This window comes from Neolamprologus multifasciatus, chromosome 7, assembly GCF_963576455.1.
Source record: "Neolamprologus multifasciatus chromosome 7, fNeoMul1.2, whole genome shotgun sequence".
In the NCBI taxonomy this organism is placed as follows: Eukaryota; Metazoa; Chordata; class Actinopteri; order Cichliformes; family Cichlidae; genus Neolamprologus; species Neolamprologus multifasciatus.
The window spans coordinates 38,587,524-38,612,916 of record NC_140445.1 but is presented as its reverse complement, the minus strand read 5'-3'; the positions used below and the strand labels follow the sequence as shown (position 1 = coordinate 38,612,916).

The following is a 25,393-nucleotide window of genomic DNA, read 5'->3' as shown; positions in this document are numbered from 1 at the left end:
TGTGTGTTATCTGGTTTCATAGATAGATAAAGTTTAGTGTCATCTGCATAGCAGTGAAAATGTATGCTATGCCTTCTGATGATACTGCCTAAGGGAAGCATCTATAAAGTAAACAGAATTGGTATTAGCAATGAGCCCTGTCGAACTCCATAATCAACCCTAGTGTTTGAAAACTGTTAGGTTTTGTAATGTTGATTGTCATTTATGCTTAGAAATATCTACTTATATATGCTTAGAGGTGTATAATTAATTGTGTAGTGATAGGATGTGTGATCTTTAGCAGGCTGCAAAGGCTTGGTGTGCATTCCAGAGTGTTCTGGAATCCACACCTACATCCTGGGAGCATGGGAAGAGGTCGCACCTTGTTTTATTGTTTTATGGTAGGATAAACGTGGCTATATCTGTTTTAGGCTAAGTGCTAGACTTTCCAGACCAGTAGGTTTAGGGAAGTCATTTATGGGGTCACACTCTGACCACACACACACACACACACACACACAGGCAAGGTACTCTTTGTTTGTATATAGGCGGCGTATGTTAATGAACCTATGCATATTCATGTAACCTCAATAAAAGAGCAGTGTTACGGGGGAGCGGACGAGAGCAACTGGGGCCAAGCGAAGGAACGGCATTTGTCCGGTTCTCTCCCGTGCACGAGAAACATGAAGAACTTTGCCTACTCGTGTCTTGCTTTGCTGTGTAATTATATTGTTTTCAACGTTCCAGCGAATAGGTTTAAGCTACAAACCTATCAAAAACGACTCTCCATTTACATGAACAAATTGAAGTCTATCAGTTAGATATGATTCAAATACTGCAACAGAGAGGTTTGAAGCTTATGCTCTAATCACTGTAATAAAATATTATGGTCATCATTAGTGAATGCTGCACTGAGGTCAAGAAGATCATTACTGCTACCCTAAAAGCCTGTAGCCTATTAATAAAAAAAATAGGTTGATCACATTTAAGATTGAAATATTATCTATTGTTAGGACTTCTTTGTCCTAACAAAGAAGGAATGTGGTCTAAAAGACACACTATTGATTAGAGAAAGTAATTACTGAAGTTAAGTCAGAAAGATCCACTTGAGTGAAAGAGTGAATGAATATCAGTATTTTTTAAAGTAGTTGTATATAATGATACATCTCAGTGGTGGTTATAAAAAAAATTTTATCTAATGGTTAAAATTTTATTTATCAACAAATTCAAGTCATTACTAGGTAAGGTCAAATGAATGTTTGGCTCAACACAGCCCTGAGTCTACGTCAACTTGGTTACAGTGCTGAAATGAAACTCAAGGTTGCTCTTATTTTCTTCAATCAGTGAAAGATAATAAGATGCTCTTGCTTTATGGAGGGCTTTTTAAAAATGAAGATCTTCTAAATTCATGAAACTGAATTTCAATTTAATTCATTTCAGTCGTATTTATATAGCACCAAATCATAGCAAAGGTTACATCAAAACACTTTAATTGTAAGGTACAGGCCTTACAGTAAAACTCTCTCCAGCTTATGAGTTCACTCCTTTAAAGGGCATATTTGAGAGTTAAACCAAGAACTCAAGCACTTCTGATATGAGGCTTTCTTTTACAGAGAAACCACAATATCAGGAGTCATACACAATGAGGATGTAACACTATTAACAAGATAATCGACCTCTTTGGCAGTAGAGTTTAGGTAGCTGCTCTGTACTGTGTTAGCTTATGATATTAAAAGAAGATAACAGTAGAGGAATTCTACACCTAATCTTAGTTACAGCACTTTCAAAAAGCCAGCTACTGTCATCAAATATATTCCCCACTGCTGTATAATACATTATTCTAAATTTAGATGTTATTAGGAAATATCTATTTGCATATTTTAACTGCACTTGTCTTTTTCTTTTTTTTATGTAGAGTTCGGAGTAAAGCTCTGATGATGGCATATATGTTGTCACTAATGATGGACTTACCTAAACAGTTAAGTTTTACAAAATACATTGAGTCATCTGATGTTGCACACTGCCTCAGAGAAGATCCATTTTGAATGCAGTCAGCAGTGATTTCCCAAGCAGATCTAAATGAAGAGCTCAAATTTTGTTCTATGGAAACAGCAGAGCCACAATCCAGATATCCACAGAGGACTGCTGCTGTCTTCAGTGTCCAGTCAATGGCTTTCACTGGTCTGCATTCTCCCAGATGTTTCAGTTCAAGTGTGCCTGCACAATGACTGGTTCCTCTCACCAACCTGACATGATCAACATCTAAACAGGAATCAGAAAATAGTCACATTGAGAATGACTTTGAGCCACATCAAAGCTGCAGCTCCTTTTCTACCTGAGCAGATGAGTCCAACAGCTTTGCCAGGTGAGCAGCTGTTTCTAGCTGAGCCTGAGCTTCTACAGTCCAGGAGAGCAGACTCATGGCCTCCACACTGGAACTCTTTGCTCCACACTGGAGCCTCCACTTCTCCATAGAGCGCCCCCTGGAGGACTGAAGGAGGCCCACAGCCGAGCTCCCTACAGACCACCTCTGCATCCTGCTGGTCAAAGTCCGCTTCACACACTGAGGACCAGCTCTGGTTAGACTTCACCTCCAGTCTGCCTGAACACAGACTGGAACCATTCAGCAGCCTGACAGAGTCTGGAGACATCAGAGAAGATCAAACAGAGAGATCAGAGACAGCAGACACACAAGAAAAAGATGGCAGCAAACAACTATTCACTGGTTCAAAGATGAGACTGTTTGTCTATTTATTGGTGGGACAGTATTATGCTGTTATATCAGGATGAGCTGGTAGAAACAACAGCAGAGAAAAGTGGGTTATTAGAGATCCAAAGATTAGCGAAACAGAGTATCAGCCTATGTGGTCTTATGTACACATTCTCTATAACAGTGAAGTAGAATCACTGTAAATCAACACTCACTACCTGCAATCTGCAAAGCATAGTGACCCCATTAAATATTGATCAAAATGATCATACTCAGAGAGTCAGCCTTCTTTGCAAAATTCTCAACTGACCACAATATTCTCCGACCATACCTGCTTTCATGAAAGTAATGCTTCACTGGGTGTGCCCGAAGATTAATGTCATGGAACCATTGTGTCGCAAGCAGAATCTGAATCCCAAAGCAGGACACCCGAAACAGGAAATAAACTAAGACACAGTCTTAGCTGGCAACTGACAAAATGGCAAAAATAATACCAGGGCAAGGCAGGATCAAACTGACAGAAAAAGTAGGACTAGAGGAAAGCGCACAGATGGACGAGCATGCAATATGAGGAATCAGTTAGGACATCAGAAGGAAAAACCAAGAAAAAAAAATGACAGAATAAATATACAAGGTGATGAGAGCAAACTGAAAGACAGCTGAGCTGAATCTAATAGAGGAAGGGGAAGTAAAACACAACACAACATGAAACAGTAAATGACTAACACCAGGACCAGGACTAAGATATACTAACATGACAGAACTAAACAGAGATCACAAAGACATGAGATAGTGTCTTGATTTGCTGTGTGGCAGGGACCACAACATAAAGCATAAAAAGAGTGACATTTTTTGTGTGTCAGGTAATTTCAAATTCAGTGTTTCTATCAGCTCATCAAACATTAGCAAACACACAAACTGTTTGTGTGCAGTTTGTCTCACAATGTGTTGCTAGCTAAAGGTCCAGCTGCTGTATTTCACAGGGAGAGAACAGAAAGAGAGCTAACTTCACTCAGAGATGGAGAGAGATAAGAAAGACAGGAGAGGAAGAAGAGAGGTTAGATTTAAAGGGAATGACTACTCATTTAAAGCTTACATGAAGTCCTCATGTTTTTAAATGAGATATGGGGTCTGCACATGTGACATTATTTTTTTTATATATATTGTCAAATATGCAAATCAAACTGAGACAAACTAACTATGTTATCTAAAGGCTGCATGAAAATCCACTGCAGGTTAGTGCAAGATAAACAGGTTATTTTGCTGTACTGTGATGGATTTAAAGTTTTAAAAAAAAACAGTGTGTGACTGGTGCACAGTGGCTGTGGTTTCATGGTCAGTGGTAGGTTACATCAAGTGTAGCAGAGATGAATTTGAAGTTAAGCTGATGATGCTGAGATTCATTCACTGAATTCCACCTTTATACCACTTCATAAATAAAATAAATAATATAAAGACAGCATAAACAGTGTACTGTCAGTGTAGAAGATCAAAATCAGCAAGGACAACTCATGAAACATCTGCTGACATCTGGTTGAATACAGCAGTATTAACCAAATTATTATAACAAAATACCATAGAGCAACAATAGCTCAGATCAGCTGATCACAGCCTGTATATTAAGAAAACCTACTGGAGATCTCAATAGAAATTATTGTGAGCTGTGATTCTTTTTCCCACACTGAGGCAAGGCAAGGCAAGTTTATTTTTATAGCACAATTCAACAACAAGGTGATTCAAAGTGCTTCACTGAGCCAACTACAACTGATTTTAGGGTTGCACACCTGCTGAATCAGTTTTTAACTGTTTCCAAACTCATTTCCCTGTTTAGAGACAAAGTCACACTCTACAATGTAGTCAACAGAACACAGAGGAGGACCGAAGGAGGCCCACAGCTGAGCTCCCTACAGACCACCTCTGCTTCCTGCTGGTCAAAGTCAGCTTCACACACTGAGGACCAGCTCTGGTTAGACTTCACCTCCAGTCTGCCTGAACACAGACTGGAACCATTCAGCAGCCTGACAGAGTCTGGAGACATCAGAGAAGATCAAACAGAGAGATCAGAGACAGCAGACACACAAGAAAAAGATGGCAGCAAACAACTATTCACTGGTTCAAAGATGAGACTGTTTGTCTATTTATTGGTGGGACAGTATAATATCATTAAAATGGTTAATGGCCTGTATTTGTATAGTGCTTTACTTAGTCCCTAAGGACCCCAAAGCACTTTACACTACATTCAGTCACCCACCCCTTCACACACTGGTGATGGCAAGCTACATTGTAGCCACAGCCACCCTGGGGCGCACTGACCGACGCAAGGCTGCCAGACACTGGTGCCCCTCTGACCCCCACCAGTAGGCACCGGGTGAAGTGTCTTGCACAAGGACACAACGACCGAGACTGTCCGAGCCGGGGCTCAAACCGGCAACCTTCCGATTACAAGACGAACTGCCAACTCTTGAGCCACGATCGCTCCTGTTATATCAGGATTGGCTGGCGGAGCAGCAGCAGAGAAATGAGGGTTATAAGACCCTAGATTAGCGAAACCAATGCCAGTTGTTCCTGGCACTAGTCTATTATGTTCTTATGTACACATTCTCTAAATCAGTCAACTAGAATCACTGTAAATCAACACTCACTACCTGCAATCTGCAAACTATAGTGACGCCACTAATCTAAAACATAAAACATGTTTACCTCAATTTGTTGTTCTGAGAGACAAATATGCACTGCTACATAAAAAAGCTTGATAATTTCCACCTGACGAAATGTAAAGAAAAGTGTCTGAGGGTGAAGCCACTTTGAAAGGTTGACAGTTTGTAAACTAAAACTGGGCTCTGGCTTCACTAAACAAGTTTGTGTATGTTGCTTCCTCTGATACTATGGCTGAGGTTAAAAAGTAAATAAATTAGCTCAGTAGAACAAAATGTTTTTAACATAAACCTGAAGAAAAAGGAAGAAGTGGGTAAAAGACCAGTACCAAGTACCACAGATTCAGCTTAACATGAGAAACTCACTACAAATAGTGAAAATTGGTGAGTGAAATGGTAAAAAATTAGTCTTTAAGTGTTAGTGTATGACAACGATGCATGCAAACATTTTTTTTGTAAATATCTATGATCATTGGTGTGTATGAAATGTCTTTTTTCTGTCCTCTGTTATGAATTAGTAACTTCTATACATGTATTTTCCACTCAAACAACTAATGTAGACAGATGGTTCAGTAATTTCAGATTAAATGATATGATTTTGAAACAAATCTCTGATTGAGGGACTCTTTTCACCTCACAAGTGTGAAGACACTTTGTTCTACATAAGCTGCCCTCTACTGTGTTGCTCTATCAAACCTACCATTTGAAGCAGACGAGTAGGTACACAACACCATGACCTCATCTCCCATTGGGTTATGTCTATTTGAGTCCTCTCTGTGCTACTGAACTCTATGTTCCCAAAGCTGGACAGTGAGACAGCGGTTCACTCCATGCAACACGACGACCTACGTCAAGAAATCCAGAGATGCCCCGAGACAGTACTCCTCAGGGCCGTAGAGAAAACTAAATGTTTGGGAGACTAACACCAGATTTCAGCTTCGAACTTCAGACCTTAGATCAGAAAATTTGGTTATGTTCAAGGACATTCCATTATAATATAACTCAAAGAAGCTCTGTCTCAGGATCACTGGATCTTTTGAAATTGAGAATCTTGAGTTAACTCTGCCTATGATCTCATACTCCCCAAAACATTGAAGATACTCAATGAATGTATCCTATGTATCCCAGCTTAAGCAAGTCTACAGTGGTGTCCTGTGCTCTGTATATTCAGTCAGGAGACTATCAGGGTAAGACCCTCCAGTATCTTGTGAACTGGGAGAAGTACAAACTGTAGCATTGCCAACTTGCTTTGTATATATTTCCAACTTTCAATTGTTTCTTAATTGAGGCCCAATTATTTTTTTATGTTTTTGAATATTATATCTGTTTAGAAAATGAAAATTGAAAATTAGAAAACTGTTTCAAAAGTTGCCCAGATTTCTTTGTGCAAACTGTTAAGAATGAGTCCCAGGGTGTAGCAATACATGAGTGAGGAGAGGCTGAACTGAAACTCAAGCTAAAAAATAGGAAGCCCAGAAAGTTATAGCACTGAAGAAGGGACTCTTTAGTTTGACTCCCGAGAACACTGAACCTCTCTTCTGCCATGATTCAGTTCAATTCAGTTGTATCTAGATCTACATCTATCACAACAACAGGCCAGGAGTCCATCTGTTGGGGGTGAGGGGAGGAAGAGAAAACAAAGATATGCTGTGGAACAGAGCCAGTCACAATTGGTGGATAGTTTGCTTCTCTTCCAGCTATCACATATTATATCATATATAATGTCACAGATAATTTTACCTGAGCAGGTTACATCAAAAATGGACTTAGAAAACGAAGCTGATGCACAGTATTGCAGAGTAGATCCAAGCTGAATACACATATCACTGATGCTCCACACAGATCCGCTTGATGCACCCGTCCTTTTCCCTAAGGAAACAACATAACCACAGTCCAGCTGTTCACAGACAACAGTAGCTGTTTTCCGGGTCCACTCAATGGCTTCCACTGGTCTCCATTCTCCCAGATATTTCAGCTCCACCGTTCCTGTACACTGGGTGGCTCCTCCCACCAACCTGACATCCTCACCGTCTGGAAAAAAATCAGAGAGTCATCAGTGAAAGAATAAAGTGAGTCTAAACCACATCAAAGCTGCAGCTCCTCTTCTACCTGAGCAAGTGAGTCCAACAGCTTTGCCAGGTGAGCAGCTGTTTCTAGCTGAGCCTGAGCTTCTACAGTCCAGGAGAGCAGACTCATGGCCTCCACACTGGAACTCTGTCCTCCACTTCTCCATAGAGCGCCCCCTGGAGGACAGAAAGAGGCCCACAGCCGAGCTCCCTACAGACCACCTCTGCATCCTGCTGGTCAAAGTCAGCTTCACACACTGAGGACCAGCTCTGGTCAGACTTCACCTCCAGTCTGCCTGAACACAGACTGGAACCATTCAGCAGCCTGACAGAGTCTGGAGACATCAGAGAAGATCAAACAGAGAGATAAGAGACAGCAGACACACAAGAAAAAGATGGCAGCAAACAACTATTCACTGATTCAAATTTGGGAGGGGGGGGGTCTGACACACTACCTGTCTGAAAGAGACTGGAAACTGTTTGGTTTGTTCTGCACAGACTTGGACCGGGCTGGGTTTAGTCAAGTAGACAACAGCATCAAGAGAGACAAAAAAAAAGAGACCCTATGAAAATGTTCTTCTTTACCAGCGGTCCAGGTGAGATGAGCAGAGATGTTGGAAACGATAACTAGTAATGTCTTCATGAATTTGTTTGGAAATACAATTTTAAACATAAAAGAAAAAAAATCATAATCATCTCAGATATGTACAACTACTTACAGTACCACTGATGCCACTGACACTGAGTCTTTTTCTCCAATTGATCTTTCTGAGTTAACTTCAGGTCTTTTAAACCCCATCCCTACAAGACTGCTCAAAGAAGTCCTATCATTAATTGATGCTTCAATCTTAAATATGATCAACCTATCTCTAATAATCAGTTATGGCCCACAGGTCTCTAAGCTGGCAGTAGTTAAACGATTTCTTGAAAATCCATCTCTTGACCCAGTGGATTTAGGTAATTATAGGCCAATCTCCAACCTTCCTTTCTTCTTAAAAACTCTTGAAAGGAATGGCTTATTTGAAGAGTTTCAGTCAGATTTCAGAGCTCCTCACAGCACAGAAACAGCTTTAGTGAAGGTTACAAATGATCTTCTTATGGCCTCTGACAGTGGACTCATCTCTGTGCTTGTCCTGCTAGACCTTAGTGCAGCGTTCGATACTGTTGACCATAATATCCTATTAGAGTGATTAGAACATGCTGTAGGTATTACAGGTACTGCACTGCAGTCGTTTCTATCATATCTGTCTAAAAGACTCAAATTTGTGCATGTAAATGGAGAGTCCTCTTCACACACTAAGGTCAATTATGGAGTTCCACAGGGTTCAGTGCTAGGACCAATTCTGTTTACATTATACTACTACTTTGGCTCTTGGTGGAGGCGGACACATCTCTCACCCTCTTCCTCCCTTATCTTCCCTGCTTGGCTTCTATGTCTTGTCTAACTCTAACCCTCAGAGAGTCTCTCAGTCTTGTTTTCTAAAACCTAGAAAATTATGGATTTGATCAACTGGTCCCTTAACGAAGTTGACACTCTACTCTTGATGAGAAGCTTGGGCTCTGGAGAGCCCTGATTGTCCTCCAGAGACATTTGCTGCCGGATACTCGATGGTCGGTTGTGTCATGTGCCTGGCGACACTCTCAGTGGAGGAGACTGAACAACATCTGCCATTCAGAACCATGATAACAGACTTCTGGCTGATCAAAGCTGGCTCGGACCTGACTAATTGAAGAACAAAGAAAGCGGTTACAGCTGTTCAAATCCCCCACTAGGCTAGCCGAAATAATTGATGATGGTGTTACGAAATAAATATGTATTCTTAGTGCTTATTTTCTGATTATATTGTTTTATGTATTTTAATAATAAAGGCTTGTAAAGCAAGGCCAGTTTTGACTCACAAACTAAGTGCTTAGCCAGACTGAAAAACAGGAAGTTCAGTCTGAGACATATTAATAAATACAGGAAACTGCCACGGTCTGCGGTGGGCGGACCGTTGTGTGGGAGTGTGAGGTTCCAGGTGCAGATACAGACGAGGAGACAGTACTGAACTTGAAACGAAAAGCGAGCCTTTATTTGGGCTGATTAACATGGCAAACAACAGAAAGCACTGAGGCAAGACTAAACTAGAAGCTGAACTGGGAAAACTAAGAACTGACACTTAACTCAGACAGCAGGGAAGGCTAAGACAGGGTAACAATGATGCACATGATGGAGACAACTATGAACAGAACAACAAAGAACTATGAAACGTATTCACGTAAGTAACATGGACATGACCAGCACAGAGTCCTGAAACCTGGCGTAACATGGGGGAAGTAAAACAGACGACACAGCCACGAACAAAGGAAGACTGAGGACTTAAATACACACATGAGGTGATCAGGGGAAGTGGAGACACATGAGAACACAGCTGACTAGAATGAAACCTAATGACAATACGGGGGAGAGTAACACTAACTACAATGAACAAAGAACACCACACTCTTTCAAAATAAAACAGGAAACACAGAGACATAGACATGGAGATAGAACATGAACTTAACCTAACCAGAGACATGAAACATGACAGGTAGACACACGGACCAGGGAGAGATGACAAAAGGGACTAAGAAACCAAGGACTAAACTGCAAACTAGAAAACAACTAGATGCGTTAAACTACACATGTGGATACAAAAATATGCATTAGAACTTAAACCCTGGGCCTCATGGCCCAGTACCGTGACAGAAACCAGACAGAAAGAGGAACCAGTAACATATAAGGAGTTGTTTGTATCGAGGCTGTATGTTATGTGTAAAGGACCAAAATAACACCTATATGAGACACATTTTTAGCTTCTAATGTTAGAGATTCTGCAACTGGCTTTGGGCTGTGCAGGGCTCTCTCTTCCGGAAGATGATTGATTAAAGAATTATGTTTTGACCTCTCTGAGTCGGGTTTTCTCTGTTCTATCATGGGGATCAAAGAATCGGGTTTAATAATGGGTAAGCCGTGAGTACTCAGACTGTGTTTATTTAACGCCATATGGGAAGATTGTAGAGAAGCTCACGGCTTTGCAATGGGAAATACAGTGGGGCAAAAAAGTATTTAGTCAGCCACCGATTGTGCAAGTTCCCCCACTTAAAATGATGACAGAGGTCAGTAATTTGCACCAGAGGTACACTTCAACTGTGAGAGACAGAATGTGAAAAAAAAATCCATGAATTCACATGGTAGGATTTGTAAAGAATTTATTCGTAAATCAGGGTGGAAAATAAGTATTTGGTCACCTCAAACAAGGAAAATCCCTGGCTCTCACAGACCTGTAACGTCTTCTGTAAGAAGCTTTTCTGTCCCCCACTCGTTACCTGTATGAATGGCACCTGTTTGACCTCATCATCTGTATAAAAGACACCTGTCCACAGCCTCAACCAGTCAGACTCCAAACTCCGCCATGGCCAAGACCAAAGAGCTTTCGAAGGACACCAGGAAAAGAATTGTAGACCTGCACCAGACTGGGAAGAGTGAATCTACAATAGGCAAGCAGCTTGGTGTGAAAAAATCAACTGTGGGAGCAATCATCAGAAAATGGAAGACATACAAGACCACTGATAATCTCCCTCGATCTGGGGCTCCACGCAAGATCTCATCCCGTGGGGTCAAAATGATCATGAGAACGGTGAGCAAAGATCCCAGAACCACACGGGGGGACCTGGTGAATGACCTGCAGAGAGCTGGGACCAAAGTAACAAAGGTCACCATCAGTAACACACTACAACGGCAGGGAATCAAATCCCGCAGTGCCAGACGTGTTCCGCTGCTGAAGCCAGTGCATGTCCAGGCCCGTCTGAAGTTTGCCAGAGAGCACATGGATGATACAGCAGAGGATTGGGAGAATGTCATGTGGTCAGATGAAACCAAAGTAGAACTTTTTGGTATAAACTCAACTCGTCGTGTTTGGAGGAAGAAGAATACTGAGTTGCATCCCAAGAACACCATACCTACTGTGAAGCATGGGGGTGGAAACATCATGCTATGGGGCTGTTTTTCTGCCAAGGGGACAGGACGACTGATCCGTGTTAAGGACAGAATGAATGGGGCCAAGTATCGTGAGATTTTGAGCCAAAACCTCCTTCCATCAGTGAGAACTTTGAAGATGAAACGAGGCTGGGTCTTCCAACATGACAATGATCCAAAACACACCGCCCGGGCAACAAAGGAGTGGCTCCGTAAGAAGCATTTGAAAGTCCTGGAGTGGCCTAGCCAGTCTCCAGACCTCAACCCCATAGAAAATCTGTGGCGGGAGTTGAAAGTCCGTGTTGCTCGGCGACAGCCCCAAAACATCACTGCTCTTGAGAAGATCTGCATGGAGGAATGGGCCAAAATACCAGCTACTGTGTGTGCAAACCTGGTAAAGACCTATAGTAAACGTTTGACCTCTGTTATTGCCAACAAAGGTTATGTTACAAAGTATTGAGTTGTATTTTTGTTATTGACCAAATACTTATTTTCCACCCTGATTTACGAATAAATTCTTTACAAATCCTACCATGTGAATTCATGGATTTTTTTTTCACATTCTGTCTCTCACAGTTGAAGTGTACCTCTGGTGCAAATTACTGACCTCTGTCATCATTTTAAGTGGGGGAACTTGCACAATCAGTGGCTGACTAAATACTTTTTTGCCCCACTGTAGATAGACCTGGTGACCAGTGATGGACATTAAGAACAACTGCAAAATTGGTGCACTTGTCTGCACTAACTCAAACAATCATCTCCCTCACTCATGCAGCTCCAGAACAACAAATTCTTGTCCCTGATAACGGGACTATGTTTAGTCTCTCTTCAAGTACACCTGCATTGGCTGAAGACTGTTGACTTTTGCTTAACCGGGTGAAGGACACTCTCTCTCAAGTTGAACACAGGATACACACACACACACACATACGCCTCGGATGCTTGCCCCCCCCCCCCCCTGCCATTTCTCCGCCTTCTCAAATACTGAGACTCCTGGGTACGTTCCCTGAAGCCCATGCCTTTTCTCCATGCCCCGGAGTTAAAGCACTCCTGATGAAGATTTAGTTTCTCACATATTCAGTGTCATTGTGTATTTTTCCCTGGTCATAGCTTCACTAGTTTTTAGCCTCACTGATCTTGTAGACCTTAGTTCTTAGTTCACTGACTAGTTGATTTTGCAATTTCATGACTTCTAAATAAAATCTTGTTCAACACACTTTCTCGTGTGAGTCCTGCTTCTGAGTCCTTCTGTCTGTCGGCCTTGGCCGTGACACTGTCTGTGACTCATTATGACTTCTTTTGTTTTTAAGGATGTTCAGATTATTTTCTGAGCACCAGTGTGACAAGTTCTCTACCTCCGCGCTGTATACTGTCCCATCTCCATCAGAAATCAGCCCAACCACAGTGGTGTCATCGGCATACTGGTCTATAACGTTGGGTGGGTGGGTTAGTGTACAGTCATAGGTGTACAGGGCTTACAGTAAGAGACTGAGAATGCAGCCCTGTGGGGATCCAGTGCTGAGTGACAATTGGGGGGAAAGGCGGGGGCCGGTGGGATTAAGATGGCTTTGATCAAGGACCAGGTGGCAGGGGGACCTGAAGGTGGTCCAGTTTGGTGGTGAGGATGTCTGGGTTTATGGTGGTGAACACTTAGCTGTAGTCCATCTTCACATAGCTCTTCTTGTTCTTCAGATGGTTCAGTGCTCTGTGAAGGATGATGGTGATGGCATCCTCCATGCTCTAAAAGCAAACTGGTGGGAGTCAAGGGAGGGGGTAGACATTCTCTGATTTGTTGAGACACTATCTGCTATCCACTATCCGTGTGCTGTACAATCCCATAGTAGATTACAATGTCATTAAACTAGTTATTAAACTTCTCATCGCCGTGTCTGGAAAGTGTGAGTAAAGTTCATTGTGGCATCTGGGACTCAACAGGTGCAATGATGTCACTGTGGAGTTAAGAAATCTTTTACAGAGGGGCTCTACATACACTCTTCCTAAGCCTCTGAAATCCTTACCACAGCTATGGGAACTCATGATGTCATTGTAGAAGGTTAATGGTGTTTACTGGTCTTTCAAATTCATTAGATCCAAAGCCTAATTTTATCTCATGATGGATATAAACACATAATGTTACTTCAAGATAGGAGAATTTTTGAAAGCAGCAATCCCAGAATATGTTATTGTCATTGGCCGTTTTACTTCTTTTCACCAACTAACTAGTCTCACACTGTTTGTTGTAGACAGACTGTTCATACTAATAACCAGCTCCATTATGTGTTACAAGCCTATATTTCATAATTTTGTATCTTTGGTGAAATAGTCCACTTTTTCTAATAGTAGAAACCCAATCATTTTGAATGGGGAGCAATGCCTCTCTCTTATCTGTGGATTAGTGACAGAGTTACCACTCACTTCCCTCAGCCTTGTGTGGTGAAGGTTGTGAGTTTAAATGCAGCATGAAGTTTCTTTTCAACATCACATTTTGTCTATAGTGCATATTTACACTTCAACACACTTTTCAAAAATCTTGTTTTCCTCCTCATAATCTCAGAAAGAAAACAAAAGGATTCCTACTCCAGAGGGACAGCCTTACTGCGACAATGGAAATGTCCCTGATTTTCTCCATAAATGTGACTAGTTATCACATATTATGAAAAGATGATAGCAAACATGGGTTTACCTGAACAGGTTATGTCAAAGACGCTTGTAGAAGACAGTTCCCAAGACACTGCACATTGCCCCAGAAGAGATCGAGAAAGAAGACAGTCCCGACTGATCCACCACGTTGTTGGTCTACTCGAGGCATCCTCTCTTCTTCCTACAGAAACAGGAAAGCCACAGTCCAGATGTTCACAGACAACAGCTGCTTCCTTCCGGGTCCATGAATCGCTCTTCACTGCTCTCCACTCTCCCAGATGTTTCAGCTCCAGTATTCCTGCACAGCGACTGGCTCCTCCCACGAGCCTGACATCATCAGACTCTGAACAGAAAAGGAATTTATTTCTGGAAATATTAAAATCAAACTTGGTAGATTCTGCTCCAGCAATTCTTTAAATCTCTTTTTTTCTCTTCTTACCTGTTGACTTCTCTTCAGCCTGGACTCCTGTGGAGGACATGAGAGAAAACTCATGAACATAAAGAGCAATTCTGAGTGGAGATCAGTCGAGGACAGAACAAACATGCCAGTAAACTTTATGTTTTGTCAGTGTGCATGTGAATTGAGGATCTGAAAACACAGCTCACTGTACAAATGAAAACACCACAATTAATGATTTTTGAAAAAAAGCAAAAGCAAAAATGTTCTTTGCCACATTTATTGAACATCCACAAACGTGCAGGTTCAACAAAAACAAAGAAAGCAAGAAGCGTGTCCAGCATGTCTGCCTTCAGCACAGAGGCCGACAGAGACAACTTCTCCTTCTGTTGTTATATAATCCTGATATTCTTACTTTTAATTGTATCTGATGTTAATTTTATGCACCAATTATTCAGCAAGTTGTGTCCAAATCCTTCAATAAAAAAAGTTACATGCTTAAAAGTGTCATACATTTTTACCTTGTACAACATGTGAGTGTATAAGACTGCTTAACAGTTACACAGTTTTAGTGAAGTCTTTGGAAGCAGAGATCAGTCTTCATGAAGAGAGTACAAAGTCAAAACTTTTCAATAAATATGTGGTAACCCTACAGAATCAATCATCAACTACAAAGCACACGAGAGTTATGTCGACAGAGTTATAGTCAAGGTCAATGTGTAGTATCAGAAGAAGTTAATATCATGATGTATTTAAAATCCAGGCAACACGTAATGTCAGTCACTGTAGTCAGTCGTTATTCTCTCAGAGCAAAACTTCATGTACACGTTAGAATCAACCATTAATCTGAGAAAATTATCATTCCCAGCATCGGCGTAGTCGAGTTTATTTTTAATCATTTAGTGCAGAATCAGAAGACCCACATACGTATCAGCAAGGTGACAAGTAGTGACTTTTATCCTTTGGCTGCTCAGTTCAAACAAGCAGAGACAAAGGCTCCTTCAGCTCTGCACCACTTTCATCAGGTCACCACATTGTTCTCTTTTCTGCCGCCTGGTATCACCAATTCAACTCAGTCAACGTGCTTTAGACGGTGACCACAAAGCAAGAGGGCAGTGTGCTCATAGCTGCTGTCTGCCACGTTCTCTGTGAGCCTGCAGGGTCCTCTGGATACTCCAGCTGATACCCCAGCATGTCATGTCGTGTGTGTGTGTGTGTGTGTGTGTGTGTGTGTGTGTGTGTGTGTGTGTGTGTGTGTGTGTGTGTGTGTGAGTGATCAGTTTGTTTAATGGTCCAGTTAACTCAGTGAACACTAACAGGGAATTTTTAAAGTACAGTCCTACCTGAGCTCCACAGCAGCAGCAGCAACAGCAGATGATGATGATGATCCATGTCTACACAGACGTCTCTGATGGTCTTCTGTGCTGTGCTCAGTATTTATCTGTAGGGAGAGGCAGGACTTGAGTCCACTGTGTCTAATTTTGTCATTTCATCTTCAAATCTGTTGACCTCATTTGAACCCATTCATATTCCCGGCTATGTTCAGCAGACTTCCCGTAAGTCCTCTGACATTCCCATTTATGGTCATGTAACGTAGTACAAGAAGAACGAGGTTAAATACTGACTGTTTTCCTACAGTAAATATTAACCTGCACTTTGTTCTTAAAATAAATGAACTGAACTTCAGTGGGTTTTTTTCTTTCTGTGTAAAGTGATCCTTTGACCTTTCAGCATGGTTATCCACACTCAGACTCCCATCATGCCCCCTGGCCCGTTTGCTTAAAAAGTGTGATGTAAAGAGAAAAATAATCAATTTGAGATAATCCATTTTTATTTTTTATCTTTTTTTACATGGATCTTGTCATCCAGCTCATTTTTTGTCCTGGTTATTCAAAAAGCATTGGATTGTCACGTCATCTATGGCAGATGTATGGAGTGAAAAGAGTGTGGACCCAGATGCAGGAATACAATGACTAAACTAACAAAACCTAAGCAGGCAGGAAACTAAAAACAAGTAAAAAGAAACTAAACACCTGAGACTTGAAACACGGAACCTGGTGGTCACTAACCACTGGCTTTCATGTTTCATGCAAGTGGTGTGTATGAAGATCCTAGATCCTGTCCTGTCGGGCAGCTTTTGCAATCAGAACTGTGATCTGAATGAGTGGTGCTGCCAAACAAGAACAGCTACATAGAATCTCTATAGGTGCCTCCTCTTATAGCTGGTTATTTATTCATTTCTATTTGTGCTACTTCCATTATTACTTTATATCTGGTACACTATTATCATGTCTAAGGCAAGCCAGGCAAGAGAATAAAAAAGAGGATTGATTACATAACATTACATTATATTATATATTAGAGACATCAACAAAAACTCCACAGAGCTCTTAAGGTGTGTGTGTTTATTGGTGGACTTCATAAAAGTGGAAGAAAGAATGAAAAAAAAAAACTGTCACCCTGTATTTGAAGCTAACACTTTATTGCACTTTTCACTCCCTGCGTTGATGTTTGTATTTTAAAGAAACAACAGAGCCACAGTCCAGATATTGACAGAAAAGTCTGGCTTCATTTGGTGCCAAGCTTTTAACAATGAGCAGTCTCCAGACTCCCAGCTTAAACTCCAGAATACCTGAACAGCGACTGGCTCCTCCCACTAACCTGAAATAATCAGGCTCTAATGGAAAGCAGAGAGTCATCAGTAAAAGAATAAAGTGAGTTTGAACCACATCAAAGCTGCAGCTCCTCTTCTACCTGAGCAGGTGAGTCCAACAGCTTTGCCAGCTGAGCAGCTGTTTCTAGCTGAGCCTGAGCTTCTACAGTCCAGGAGAGCAGACTCATGGCCTCCACACTGGAGCCTCCACTTCTCCATAGAGCGCCCCCTGGAGGACCGAAGGAGGCCCACAGCCGAGCTGCCTACAGACCACCTCTGCATCCTGCTGTCTAAAACAAACTGGAAACTGTTTTGTTGTGCTGCACAGACTTGGACCAAGCTGGGTTTAGTCAGGTAGACAACAGCATAAAAAAAAAACAAAATCAAGACGGCCGACGAAAACATCTTATTTTTTAAATACCATGTGTAGGCCAAACATACTCTGACTAGTAAAAAAACAAATTGTAGTTTGTGTGTGTAAATTATGAAATTATGATGAGGTAATGACTCATTCCAGCTCTCTTACAAATGTTGTATAACATCTGGGAAGCTGATGCTGGACTAAGCAGCATTGAAAATGCCTTTCATTGTGATCGGAATCAGTCAACAAACATTTTAGGTCATCTGTGTAGACGAATGGAATAGAATAATAGCCCTATATTGTTACTGTTAATGTACAACTAAATTATGAGTGCTCCATGCCAATTGTGCAGGATTTTAAAAAAATATGAATGAATATGAATAGTAAAGAAATCAGGAATAAATAGCAAACAGAACAGATATATACTGTCAAGAGGAATCTGTACAAACTACAGGAATATATATGAACCAAGAGAAATGTCACGGTCCGTGGGGATGTGGGGAAGGAGGACCCAAACGCTGGACATTTGATGAATGCAGTGTGTTTATTTACAGTGAGGTAAAGATAATCCACACAATAATCCTTCGGATTACTCCTCACCCCCTACCCAACCTTGTGGCTTGTCACGTGCTCAAATGTTGTACTGTGGACATTTATGTGCTCTCTGTGCAGAGGACTTTTTTTGTTTCCTGTTCTCACTGCGGGGCAACCTGCATGTGGCCAATAAAGCCTTTCATTCAATAAATCCCCATGCGTCCCCGCCTCCCACTCCATGTCTTCTCCAAGTGTCTGTGCTCCGTGTGGCCGCTCCCTAGTGCCCGTTTACGCCGTGCCTTCTGCCCTCGCGTTTTCGTACTCCTGCCGGGAAATAACAGACGCAGCCATTAGTATAATTAACTTCACTGTGGCAAGCTCACACTCACAAACCGACTAGTTGGAGAACTGACGGGAAGTCTCATGCAATGATCCAGCATCGAGGAGCGCTCAGCCACACCGACGAAGCTTGATCAGCTCCAGCCGTGTGATGATCTTCAGGTGTCGCCAGCCACCTGGCAGGGCCACACCCACCAGGCCTGAAGGTGCCTGTCACAGCCGCATTCACACATGCACACACACCTGCCTATATACATAAGCATGGACAACAATACAGCGCAGCAGCAGCACAGTGCAGCAAAAACACATATAATATGATACGAGTCCATAGCTGCTCAGGGACCCTGGGTCGCTCAGATCCAGGTACCTAACAAGAAAGAGAGACACTGGGGAGCAAAATGCATGGGAGTGGTGCAAAAGGACTTGGTCTGAGTGTAGAGTCCATGTGTGAGTGGCCAGAGGGTTACTCAGACTATGGCTCAGATTAGTGAGGTGGTGGGCAGGGGTGGGTGTTTGGGGATAGTGTTTGTTAGCAGTCAGAATGGCTCAGGGGAAAAAGCTGTTAGTGAGTCTGCAAGTGTGATTGAAATAAGGCACCAAACAGGAGGCAGCGGATCAAACAGGTGGTGGGCGGGGTGCAAGGGGTCACCTGTAATGGCCCTGGTTTTCCTAAGATAGGAGGATCTGGAAATGGCCTCCAGGGGTGGCAGAGGGCAGCCAACTATTTTCTGGGCAGTGTTAATTAGCATCAGAGGGACAAGTTCTTGACCTCCACCCTGTATGCTGTTTCATCTCAGCGATGAGCCCAATCACAATGATGTAAATTCAATTCAATTCAATTTTATACAGCACCAATCACAACAACAGAAGGCACTTTGTATTGTAAGGTAGACCCTACAATAATACATGCAGAGAAAAACCCAACAATCAAATGACCCAAATTGGTGACAGTGGGAGGAAAAACTCCCTTTTAACAGGAAGACAAATCCAACAGAAACAGGCTCAGGGAGGGGCAGCCATCTGCCGTTGGCATACTTGATGATGATGTTGCTTGGGTGGGTTGGTGTAAAGTCATTAGTGTACAGGGTGTAGAGTAGGGGGCTGAGAACGCAGCCCTGTGGGGATCTGGTGTTGAGTGACAGTGGGGGCAAGAGCTGGGGGGCCAAGTCAGATAGCACCATGATCTGACCAGAGTTAAACTGCCTCCTTTTAAAGAGATGCCCAAAGTGAAAGACTCTGTGTGGCTGAGGAGAAACTGATGAAGTTCAGAGTCCAGAGTACACCTGAAGATCTGTTTTTTGATGATAGCTTGATGCTGGTGGTGGTTGTTTCAAGCCACCACGAGTACGGGTATTATCGGTGGAATTGTTGCAAAGCAGAAAAGTCTGTTTGCTGAAATAGTCCCCTTTTTCTAATAGTAGAAACCCAATCATTTTGAATAGGGAGCAATGCCTCTCTCTTACCTGTGGATTTGTGGCAGAGTTACCACTCATTCACATCAGCCTTGTGTGATGAAGGTTGTGAGTTCAAATGCAGCATGAGATTTTTTTCTACAACCATATTTTTATTTTTATTGCAAATTACACTGCAACACACTTTTCAGAAATCTTTTTTTTCTCCTCATCATCTCAGAAAGGAAATTAGAATTTTTTTTCCATGAACAAACAGATTCATACATTCATACATGCAGAGGAACAGCTTTACTGCGACAATGGAAATGTCTCTGAATTTCTCCAGATATTACACAGACTAGTTGTCACATGTTACAAAAAGATGATAGCAAAAATGGTTTTACCTGAACAGGTTATGTCAAAGATGCTGGTAGGTGACAGTTCGCAAGACGCTGCACATTGCCCCAGAAGAGATCGAGAAAGAAGACAGTCCCGACTGATCAACCACATAGATCTCCTCAGGGCATCCTCTCTTCTTCCTACAGAAACAGGGAGTCACAGTCCACATGTTCACAGATTATAGCTGCTTCATTCTGAGTTCATGAATCGCCCTTCACTGGTCTCCACTCTCCCAGATGTTTCAGCTCCAGTATTCCTGCACAGCAACTGGCTCTTCCCAAGCCTGACATTATCAGACTCTGAACAGAAAAGGAATTTATGTCTGAAAATATTAAAATCAAACTTAGTAGATTCTGCTCCAGCAATTCTTTAAATCTCTTTTTTTTTCCTTACCTGTTGACTTCTCTTCAGCCTGGGCTCCTGAGTGGAGATCAGTCGAGGACAGAACAAACATGCCAGTGTGCATGTGAGATGAGAATCGGAAAACACAGATCATTTTACAAATGAAGACAACACAATTAAACGATTTATGAAATAAACAAGAAAAGTTCGTCACAAAAAAAAAGGTACATACTTAGAAGTGTCATACATTTTTACCTTGTACAACAGGTAGGTGTATAAGACTGCTGAACACCTGGATTACACAGTTTTTAGGGGAGTCTTTGGAAACTTACAGAGATCAGTCTAAATAAAGTTTAAATAAAGACAGAACAAACAGGTTGACATTTAATGACAAAGTCACATTAATTGTGCACTTTTTTATTATTACTGTAAGTGTTTGTATGAATATTTAATGTGAAAAGGTTTACCTACAAACCAACTTGGTGTGATCTTACCAGGAGGCTTGTTGGAGGTGCTTTGACCTGTGCTGTGTAGAAGAGATGAAACACAATTTTTTCTCTTGCAGAGGAATCAGCAGCATTTCTGGATGAGCTTCACATACAGCTCCTTCTTTGCATGATGGAGCTCCAGCCTGCATTTGTGGATGGCAAAGTGAACTGTTATCACAGAGATGGATTCACATGACAGGATCATTCCTGTTTTTGAAGCAGTGTTGCCTGAGGGACTGAAGATTTTTTTTCTAGGGGTTTTTGTGTGTCAGCTAAAAAAGTCATTTAAAGATGTGTTAAGCTCCATACAGGTCAACACATAAATACACAGCAGTGACCCATCTAACCATCTGTGAGCCATGTGAGCTTATCAAACACGTCATCATGATTTTATCAACTCACAAAAAACACAAACTGTCATTGAATGACTGGGAACCCGTACCTTATACCTGAAAAATACAACTGTAGTTCTCAGGGAAACTTCCAAGAAGGATTTTGGTCTATCCTCTGGACAGAGGCTAGATGATATGGAGACTTCATGGTAGAACAAGGAAGTGCAAGAACGTATTTAAAGTAGGATAGTCAGGGAGATAAAGAAAGAAAAACTGGAGAATTGAGTTCTGGGTATTCAGGAAAAAGAGAATTCAAATAAGTTTTGTTTTTATAAATATTTGTATATATATTGTATACTTTTAACTTAGTTTCAGGGGTTTATTTAACAAATCAGTGGGAAAAAGTAAATAAATCTGGAGCTACAAAGAAAAGCTGAAACCCAAACTAAACCAAGAACAGATGTACTTTATTATAATATTTGACCAAAAAAAAAAAGGTAAACAAAGGAAATCTCCACTGAGAAGTACCCAGAGATGCTACAAACTATTCAGAAATGTCTCACTGAAAACCAAAACTGTGTCTCAATGCCTTCTAGGTGTGGGGAGGGGAGCTCACTAAAGGTGTCTAACCTCCCAAACAGAAGACTTCCGCTTCACTAAGAGGACAAACTAAAACATTTACTTCAGGCTGTGCTCGAAAGCTGATCAGCTAAGATCCTCCCACAGACTGTGGACTCTCTGGATGCTAGTGATCAGAAATAGAAGAAAAACCACAAACTGTCTCCATGTGTGAACAGGTGAGATTCAAACTGTATTCATGCTGACATGAAAAGAGCAGAGATTTGTTTCAAACACAGTACGAAAACTACAGAATAATTCCAGTTTTATTAGTAAAGGGAAGTAAAATCTTTCACTGAGATAATGGTCCGTTGTGTTTCTGCTGACAAATTAATCAAGATGTTAGGTGAGCTGCTCAGACGTCCTCCTGTTCTCCATGAGCTCCTTCATCTGCACAAACACCAACTTTACCATCCACCATCTCAGTGTGCTCCTGTCTGCTGGACCTCTGCTTCCTCCTGTTCTGGAGTGGCACACAGATTAGACTGACTGCATCGCTCCTCACTTCAGTTCAATGAACAGACTTCATTCCTGCTGCTAAAAAGATTTGTTCTTTACCTTACAGCAGAAATATAAGACAATGTTCTCCAACAGCAGAATCAGCGGCAGGAGGATCACTCTGACGGTAAGACCTGTGTGATCTGATCAGACACATCACAACCATCATGAGTCCAACAGCTCAGGCTATAGCAACATGAAAACAGAATAAACCTGTTTGAGTCAGTTACCTTTGAAACCTAACAAATATTAACAAGCTCAATTAACGCTGCTGCCTCTTGGCAAAGGACACTCTTACAATTAATCTTCATTTTTAGTCTCCAGATATTTTATTGCTTATAATATGCATGTGAATTAGATTTTTTTTTTTTTTTTTGCTGTGTCACCTCAAAATTTATGTTTTGTCAAGTGTTTGTCTTTTTCCTTTTTCTCTTTTCCCTTTGTCCTCAAACTCATGTTGATATTGATGGCTGATGTCAGCTTCAGCTTACCTGAGACAGTGACAGACAGCAGTCGGCTCTCAGAGGAGAAGTTATGAAAAAAAAACATGAACGTGATAAACACAGCTGTAGTTTCCTTGGTGGGCGGGTTCTGCAGCAGGAAACAGGAAATGGGCAGAGTGATTGACAGCTGCTTGGGTGTGTTTGTATGCTTTGTTGAAGGTAAGCTGAAAGGAGCCTCCAGGGTACTGTGGCTGGATGAAACAACTGATGGTGAAGTTGGAACTTCTGGATACCCGAAACCACTGCTGCTGGGCCTCAGAGACCCCGTCAATGGAGGACAAAGAAATGACTGGCTGAACAAGCAGGTCTGTAGGAGACAGAGATGATGTAGATAACAATGAAAGGTGTGTCATGTCAGGTGAAGTTCAGTAGTCCATGGAGGATTTGAATCTTTTCGATTCACTCCAATGGAAAACGTTAACTGTCGCTGGACACATGAGTGTTATTCATTATGTCACAGCTTACCTGAGCAGGTGATATTCACAATGGAGGAAGAGTCATTTGATGTTGCACAGTCTCTCAGAGATGATCCAACCTGAACACAGTCAGGTCTCATCACCCACACTGGCAAGTCTGAGGACTCCACCCTCTGTCCTACAGAAACAGCTAAGCCACAGTCCAGTTGTTCACACACAACAGCTGCTTCCTCCAGGGTCCAGTCAGACACATCCACTGGTCTCCACTCTCCCAAATGTTTCACCTTGAGTGTGCCTGCACACCGATGGGCTCCTCCCACCAGCCTGATGGGCTCTAACAGAAGCAGAGAGTCATCAGCAAAGAACAAAGTGAGTTTAAAAAAAAAATCAAAGCCACATCAAAGCTGCAGCTCCTCTTCTACCTGAGCAGGTGAGTCCAACAGCTTTGCCAGGTGAGCAGCTGTTTCTAGCTGAGCCTGAGCTTCTACAGTCCAGGAGAGCAGACTCATGGCCTCCACACTGGAACTCTTTGCTCCACACTGGAGCCTCCACTTCTCCATAGAGCGCCCCCTGGAGGACCAAAGGAGGCCCACAGCCAAGCTCCCTACAGACCACCTCTGCATCCTGCTGGTCAAAGTCAGCTTCACACACTGAGGACCAGCTCTGGTTAGACTTCACCTCCAGTCTGCCTGAACACAGACTGGAACCATTCAGCAGCCTGACAGAGTCTGGAGACATCAGAGGAGATCAAACAGAAATGTATTTACCATTTAGAGAGGGACCAGAGGAACATGTCACCGGGTCTGCCGTGGTGTTTCACAGACATATTACTGGAAATGCTAAGTAAACTCTCTATACAGCTGTAAAGAGACTAAACAGCCCTCAACAACGGACCCAACATCCCACGCTCCTGAAACACCTCTAACAGGACACCCACAGGAATATGGTTGAATGCCTTCTCCAACTCCATAGTACACATGTAGACTGGTCGCTCAAACTCCCACACATGCTTGAATATCAGAATCAGAATATCTTTATTGTCATTGTAACAAGTACAACGAAATTAGGTTCAGTCCCTGCAGCGTCAAGAAACAAAAGTTTAAACATGATTACAAAAGAATAATATAAAAAAAGGTAGAACACAGTCATTCAGTAATAAATAAAACCTTATTGTACATTTAACACTATTGCACAGGATGTCATCCATTGCACTGTACTTGTCAGGTTAAAACGGAGGTAATTACGGGTCATTCAGTCCCCTAACAGCTACAGGGTACAAACTGTTATTCATCTATTTGTCTTTGTTCTGATGCTCTTGTATCTTTTGTCTGATGGCAGCAGTTGGAACAGTTTATGTGCGGAGTCTTTTATGGTATTTTCTGCTTTCCTGAGACAGCGAGAGCTGTGCAGTTCATCCAGGGAGGCTGAAGAGCAGCCGATGATCCCCTGGGCAACCTTTATAATCCCCTTAAGTGTTTTCCTCTGCACTGTTCTGCATTTGGAAAACCACAGACAGTGGCAGTTGCACAGGATGCTCTTGGTAGAAGGACACCAGCAGCTTTTGAAATAAAGATTTTGCTGAGCCTACTTTGACAGCTCTGCAGCATCGTTCACACACCAGGATAGGTCCTCCATGACGTGAAGCAGGGAAGCAGAAGTCCGACACCATCTCCACCCCATCCCTACTGATAAAAAGTGGTTTAATGTCTGTTCTCCTTTCCTGAAATCTACAATAATGTCCTTGGTCTTGGTTGTGATCAGGAGCAGGTTGTTGTCCCTGCACCATGCTGTCAGTCACTCCATTTCATCCCTGTAGGCAGGTGGAAGGGATGAAGGACATGATATGACTCCAGACCAGTCTCTCAAAGCACTTCATATACTCAAAAGGATAAAGAGTTGGTCCAATGATCCACAACCAGGATGAAAACGACATTGTTCCACTTGAATCTGAGGTGCAACTAACAGATGGACAATCTTCTCCCGGCCCTTGGCGTAGACCTTTTACTGGCAGACTGAGGAGTGTGACTCCCAGAAGTTGGAAAATGCCCACCAGTTGCCTTTCTTGAAGATGGGAGC

At 42.1% G+C, this 25,393-nt stretch overlaps 1 pseudogene across 1 annotated transcript in view; it reads right to left on the bottom strand.

Moving 5' to 3' along the window:
- The window catches only part of LOC146514816 (scavenger receptor cysteine-rich type 1 protein M160-like), a 238,201-nt pseudogene that overhangs the window by 207,309 nt on the left and 5,499 nt on the right, over positions 1–25,393 (bottom strand). The window contains exons 6-20 of the transcript XR_014874830.1: positions 23,740–24,045; positions 23,367–23,651; positions 22,890–23,208; positions 22,459–22,541; positions 22,257–22,363; positions 19,366–19,536; positions 18,652–18,697; positions 18,452–18,540; positions 17,198–17,443; positions 14,090–14,389; positions 7,453–7,744; positions 6,904–7,374; positions 4,583–4,717; positions 2,315–2,638; positions 1,951–2,241 (exon numbers count right to left, since the gene is read on the bottom strand). The product of XR_014874830.1 is annotated as a scavenger receptor cysteine-rich type 1 protein M160-like (transcript). The remainder of the gene's footprint in view (positions 1–1,950; positions 2,242–2,314; positions 2,639–4,582; positions 4,718–6,903; positions 7,375–7,452; positions 7,745–14,089; positions 14,390–17,197; positions 17,444–18,451; positions 18,541–18,651; positions 18,698–19,365; positions 19,537–22,256; positions 22,364–22,458; positions 22,542–22,889; positions 23,209–23,366; positions 23,652–23,739; positions 24,046–25,393) is intronic.